Consider the following 6011-nt stretch of genomic DNA (forward strand, 5'->3'; position numbering starts at 1 on the left):
GTATACACCGCTCCAAAGATGCTGCTAGCAGGACTTTTTTTTACCGTCCTGCAAGCGCACCGCTCCAGTATGAAAGCACTCAGGCTCTTTACAGGCGCTATGCAGGTGCTATTTTTAGCGCTGTAGCGCCTGTAAAGCGCCTCAGTGTGAAAGTAGCCTTACTGACCTCCCTGATACTGAAACAGTGCTGCTAGGCTATTGATGAATACATTTATGATGGGTAGTGCATGATCAGAATAATTTGAACAATGACATTGTCCTGGTATAGGGGTTTATTGGAGCATCAAGTATAGATATTAGTCCAATAAATGTGGGAACAGTGGACGCAGATGCTAACCAGAATTTTGGGTACTCCTTGGGGAAACTCTGTCCAGCATACAATCTCTGCGAATTACGTAAATTAGTGTAAGGACATGCCGTCCTGTAGTCCTGATGGTAGGGTAGGCTCAAAGATTAAACAGCAATGATGGCCAGATGCCAAAAGAGTTCAACGAGTATTCCTACACGTTTCATATCCAGTCCACTGACAGGGTACTCCACAACATATGTACTGTGTCACTTAAACCCGAGTAATGGCAGTCCAGAATCAGAACGTTCATTTCATTCAGGCAATCACTGGCAAGGTAAGCACAACATGCTTTAACCATTAATGAAGTAACGAAGGTTGACTGCAAGGTGGGTGAAAATGACAGAAGACCGCTGTGTAGATGTTATAAAAAAAAAAAAACAACACAAAATTCACATAGCATGCTTCTGATCACCATTTAGGAGAAAAGCAGTTCAGATCAGCTGTTGCATCAGGTAGATTGTATGCTGGACAGAGTTTCTCCAAGGAGCACCCAAAATTCTGGTTACCACCTGCATCCAATGTCCTATACCAGGACAATGTCATCAGTCTCATATACTCATTCATTCCAATGGGCAGGGCGTTTTGAGAGAGCCAAATACAGCGCCATCCCAACCCGCCCCAAAGATGCTGCTTGCAGGACTTTTCTCGGAACGACCCGCAATCGCACAGTCCGAGTGTGAAAAGTCACACTGGAATGAATGAGAGGTGGTTTTCAGGCACTCCCCCCCCCCCTTCCTGCCCATGACCATATTTAGCTTTCAGCGCTGTCACACTTTGAATGACAACTGCGCGGTCATGCAACATTGTACCCAAACTAAATTTTTATCATTTTCTTCCCACAAATAGAGCTTTCTTTTGGTGGTATAAAAAAAAACAAAAAAAACTGATGGGCACCGATAGGCGGTACTGATGGCATTGATAGGCGGCAATGGATAGGCAGCATTGATGAGGAGCTACTGACAGGCATTAATGAGTAGCACCGATTGGCACTTTTTTGGGCACTGACATGCGTTTATTATGGGGACAGGCTGGCAGCTGATGGGCACCTTTTGATGGGGGCTGTGCTGATAATCAATGTGTTGATTATCAGCACAGAAACCCCCCCCGACAGGGAGAGCCACTGATCAGCTCACCCTGTCAGTGTGAACTGGGGAATGACGTTTACCGAAACTTGCTGGTTCACGCGATGATCAGCTGTGATGCCCACCCGTGCCCACCAGGGATGCCAATCAGTGCCCATTAGAGGTGCCAGTGCCTCCTCATCAGTGCTGTGAACTTTTTATTGGGACTTTGATATTGCGGCAGTCAGATCGGACACTTTTGACACTATTTTGGGACCATTGACATTTATACAGCGATCAGAGCTAAAAATAGCCATTGATTACTGTATAAATTACATTGGCAGGGGTTAACACAAGGGGGCGATCAAGGGGTTAACTGTGTTCCCTGGGGGTGTTCTAGCTGTAGGGGGTGGGACTAGGGGGAGGAGAGAGATCCGTGTTCATACTTAGTATGAACACACGATCTCTCTCTCTCTCCTGAGAGACCGGGATTTGTGCGTACACACACACACACACACACACACACACACACACACACACACACACACACACACACACACACAGAGATCCCGGTTCTCGCTCTGTCACCTGCATCGGCTCCGAGGACACACGCGCACGCCTCCTGTCAAGTATTAAAGGAGCGATGTACAGCTACAGCGATTTGCTGAGCCAACCTACCACAGTATAACTGAGACAGCTGGCTGGCTAGTGGTTAAATCACTCTCTTTAACCACTTCCTGTCCCTTCACTGTTTATCCACTTCCCTACCCGCCTATAGTCAAATGACGTCCACAGATGGGATCTCCCATCCTGGGTGGACGTCATACGACGGCCTCAGGTTCCCAGCCGTCTAGGGGGCGCGCGCCCGCCACGTTGCTCGGGACCCGATGCGTGTGCCCGGCGGCCGTGGATCTGTGTGTGTAAACACACAGATCCACGTCCTGTCAGCTCAGAGGAGAGCGATCTGTGTTCCCAGAACAGCGGAACACTGATCGGTCTCCTCCCCTTGTACGTCCCCTCCCCCTACAGTTAGAAGCATTCCCTAGGAAACACATTTAACCCCTTGTGTCCCCCTAGTGGTTAACCCCTTCACTGCCTGTCACACTTACACAGTAATCAATGCAATTTTATAGCATTGATCGCTGTATAAATGTGAATGGTCCCAAAAATGTGTCAAAAGTGTCCGATGTGTGCGCCATAATGTCGCAGTCACGAAAAAAAAAAAAAAAAAAAAAAAATCGCAATCACCGATATTATTAGTAAAAAAAATAAATAATTTTTTTTTAAAAAATGCCATAAATCTATCCCGTATTTTATAGACGCAATAACTTTTGCGCAAACCAATCAATATACGCTTATTGCGATTTTTTTTTACCAAAAATATGTAGAAGAATACGTATCGGCCGAAACTGAGGAAAAAATTTGTTTTTTTTTTTTTTTTTTTTTTAAATTGGGATATTTATTATAGCAAAAAGTAAAAAGTATTGTTTTTTTCAAAATTGTCGCTCTTCTTTTGTTTATAGCGCAAAAAATAAAAACCGCAGAGGTGATCAAATACCACCAAAAGAAAGCTCTATTTGTGGGGAAAAAAGGATGTCAATTTTGTTTGGGTACAACGTCGCACGACCGCACAATTGTCGTTTAAAGTGCGACAGCGCTGAAAACTAAAAATTGGTCTGGGAAGGAAGGGGGTGAAAAGGCCCGGTATTGAACCGGTTATAAACAGCATCAGGTTGAAGTGGTTATACTGGGATCATGACTGCAGCTACAGTCATGATTCTGGTATTGTATCTTTCAGCCGAAGATTCTGCATACTGTAAAGTAATCCTAGTGGCTATACACCTGCTGGATTACTTCTACAGGTGGTGGGTTGCTAACCCCCCCCCACCACCACCACCTTTACTGGGCTTTCTTGTCCCATTAGGGAGCCCAGTAAGGATGTGAGCATCGGTATCCGGATCATGGGACACAGCGAGAGGAACTGTAATTGTTCTTCCCACTGTGTGATGTCAGAAACGGGAAGCGATCAGGATTGTCACTTCTGGTTTCGCTTTCATGTAAAAAAGTCGGTACTGGCTTGTGAAAGCATTTGATCAAACTGATCTCAGTTTGACCAGATGCTTTAGAGGCCAGAGGAGAGCCCAGATCTGTCCATAAAGAGGACCTGTCATGGCCAATGTTATCACAAGGGATGTTGGTTATCCCCTGCAAAAACAAACAAGTTGATCCAAAAAAATAAATAAAATTACATAACACTATACCATATATATATATATATATATATATATATATATATATATTTTAAAAGGTATAGTGTTAAATAAAAAAAATGTTAAGAGCCCCCACCCCCCCATATTCACACACAAAGGCGAATGCACGCATTGGTCCCTTATGCATATGTAAATGGAAAATCACACACCACATGTGAAATATCACCAGGAATTCTAGTGCCAGGCCCCCTATGTATATCTAAACTGATAACCTGTAAATGCTTTTAAAGCATGGTCTATGAATATTTTTTTTTGGTACCATGGTTTAGCATCACTCCACAGGCATACTCTCCTTTAACCCCCACCCGCACTATAGCTGAAAGATGGCTACAGTGCAGGGCGCACGCTGTGATCACCGAGTCAAGGAGGCTCGGCTGATCGGAGTGAGGTCACTAATACATAGAGTTAGGCTGGGTCCACACTGCAGCACGCTCAGGCTCAAAGCAGGAGCCCGGTGCGTCCCCATTAACCGTTTCAGGAGCCGGTGCGGAGATGTATATCCATAGAGAGCTATCTCCTGTTATGCTAATTGGATGCAGGGAAAGCCACATCCAACTGGCAACAGCGTGAACCCAGCCTAATGGCCCGCACACACGATCCGAATATCGTGCGAAAACTGTCGTCCGAGGAAGAATCGTACGATTTTCAGATCGTGTGTACACTAGTTTCGAGAGCCGATCACGACAGTTCATCTGATTATTCGATCGGACAAGCACGAAAATTTTCCTCGTATGATAGTTACCTTTTCAATCCCTACCTGCAACTATTAAGCGAAAAAAGGTCGTACGATATTTGGATCGTGTGTACGGGCCATTAGGCTTTGAATGGGCGACACATGACATAAATAAGACCCACCAAATGCAATGTGCAGTTTAATTTTTGCTGTGAACCCAAAGCATCACAACACTTGTACAGCCCTAAGCAGCCACATACCCTAATGTAGGGGGGCCTGTGTGAACGAGCCTTAGATCCCTGGTGCCCAACCTGTGGGCATTTGACCCTTTTTGTACGGACCACCAGCAGACACTCATCTTTATCTCCCTATTGCCCCGTTATAGCGGCGATTCTCCTGTATTATGTCCGCAGTCTCTGGCCATCTCCTGTATCATCCAATAGCCTATAGCAGTGATGGCAAACCTTGGCACCCCAGATGTTTTGGAACTACATTTCCCATGATGCTCCACTACACTGCAGAGTACATGAGCATCATGGGAAATGTAGTTCCAAAACATCTGGGGTGCCAAGGTTCGCCATCACTGTCCTATAGTGTGTCTGCTGTCTCTACACTTAATTTTATGTGTGGCCCTTTAGTGATGTCCAGGGCCACACTTGAGTCCTCATTGCCACATGGTTGACCAGATCTACCACCAGCTATGTAGAGCCTGGCCTTGTGATTGGGTGTATACAGAATGCATTGTTAGGGCCTGTCCTCATATTGCATAGTTTAGGTATACCTAGACTAGAGGAGATTGTAGAGCGTATGTCCAACTGGAATTATATAGAAGTCTGCTCCAGACTGACCAGGTTGCCCCCCGATCTCCTTCCTCTATTACACCGGGTCAGCCCGGCTTCCTCATCACACAGCCCCTCACACCGGCTCCTCACAGCTGATGACGCCGCACATGCGCACAAAGTAGAAGAGCAGGAAAAAGCGATGAGTGACCCTCTGTACAATATTAGCGCCGCGACAACCCCAGTACACACAATGTAGTGACTCCATGTATTAGCAGAGACTCACCACTTTGTTTCTGTGAAGCTCTGAGGTCCCGGTGCCCAAGCAATACTCTCTTGTGGCAGAGAGCCGCCTTCACCCCGCACACAGTAGTGCAGACAACCACAAAAGGGACAGCCGAACTCTCGCGAGACAAGACACTTGCTCTTGTCTGTGACTAGACGAGATTACTCAGAAATATGTTAGCGCCATCTGGTGGTTGAGGGTGATGTGCTGGTGTGAGGATCTGCAGTTGTGCTTCTTTTTATTCACCAATGGCTGAGGTTCCATCAAATACTAGTTTTATCTCAATTGTTTACCACATTTAAAGACAATTGATCATACAGGTGCTTTCTACAACGTAAAGCAGATTTTTTTTTTAATTTTGCATTCAATTTTGGATTCAATTTTAGTAAACTTATTATTATTTTTTTTTATTCTGCAGTGGTGCTCAAAAACAAAAATCCATACGTGAACAAAAAAAAAAAGTGCATGTGAACACGCACACAAAAAAGTACACTTAAGGCCTGGTTCACACAGACATGAGTGTGCCTGACTCTCAATGGAGCCGGTTCACACAACTTCGGGATGACCGTGGTGAGCATTTAAAAAGGGTCCAA

At 45.3% G+C, this 6011-nt stretch overlaps 1 protein-coding gene across 1 annotated transcript in view; it reads right to left on the minus strand.

The window, feature by feature from the left end:
* Positions 1-5549, minus strand: part of NCOA4 (nuclear receptor coactivator 4) — a 48704-nt gene extending 43155 nt beyond the window's left edge. The window contains exon 1 of the mRNA XM_073596914.1: positions 5419-5549. The gene's annotated coding sequence lies outside the window, so the exon portion shown is untranslated. The remainder of the gene's footprint in view (positions 1-5418) is intronic.
* Positions 5550-6011: the final 462 nt, after the last annotated feature.

This window comes from Aquarana catesbeiana, linkage group LG08, assembly GCF_042186555.1.
Source record: "Aquarana catesbeiana isolate 2022-GZ linkage group LG08, ASM4218655v1, whole genome shotgun sequence".
Classification (NCBI taxonomy): domain Eukaryota; kingdom Metazoa; phylum Chordata; class Amphibia; order Anura; family Ranidae; genus Aquarana; species Aquarana catesbeiana.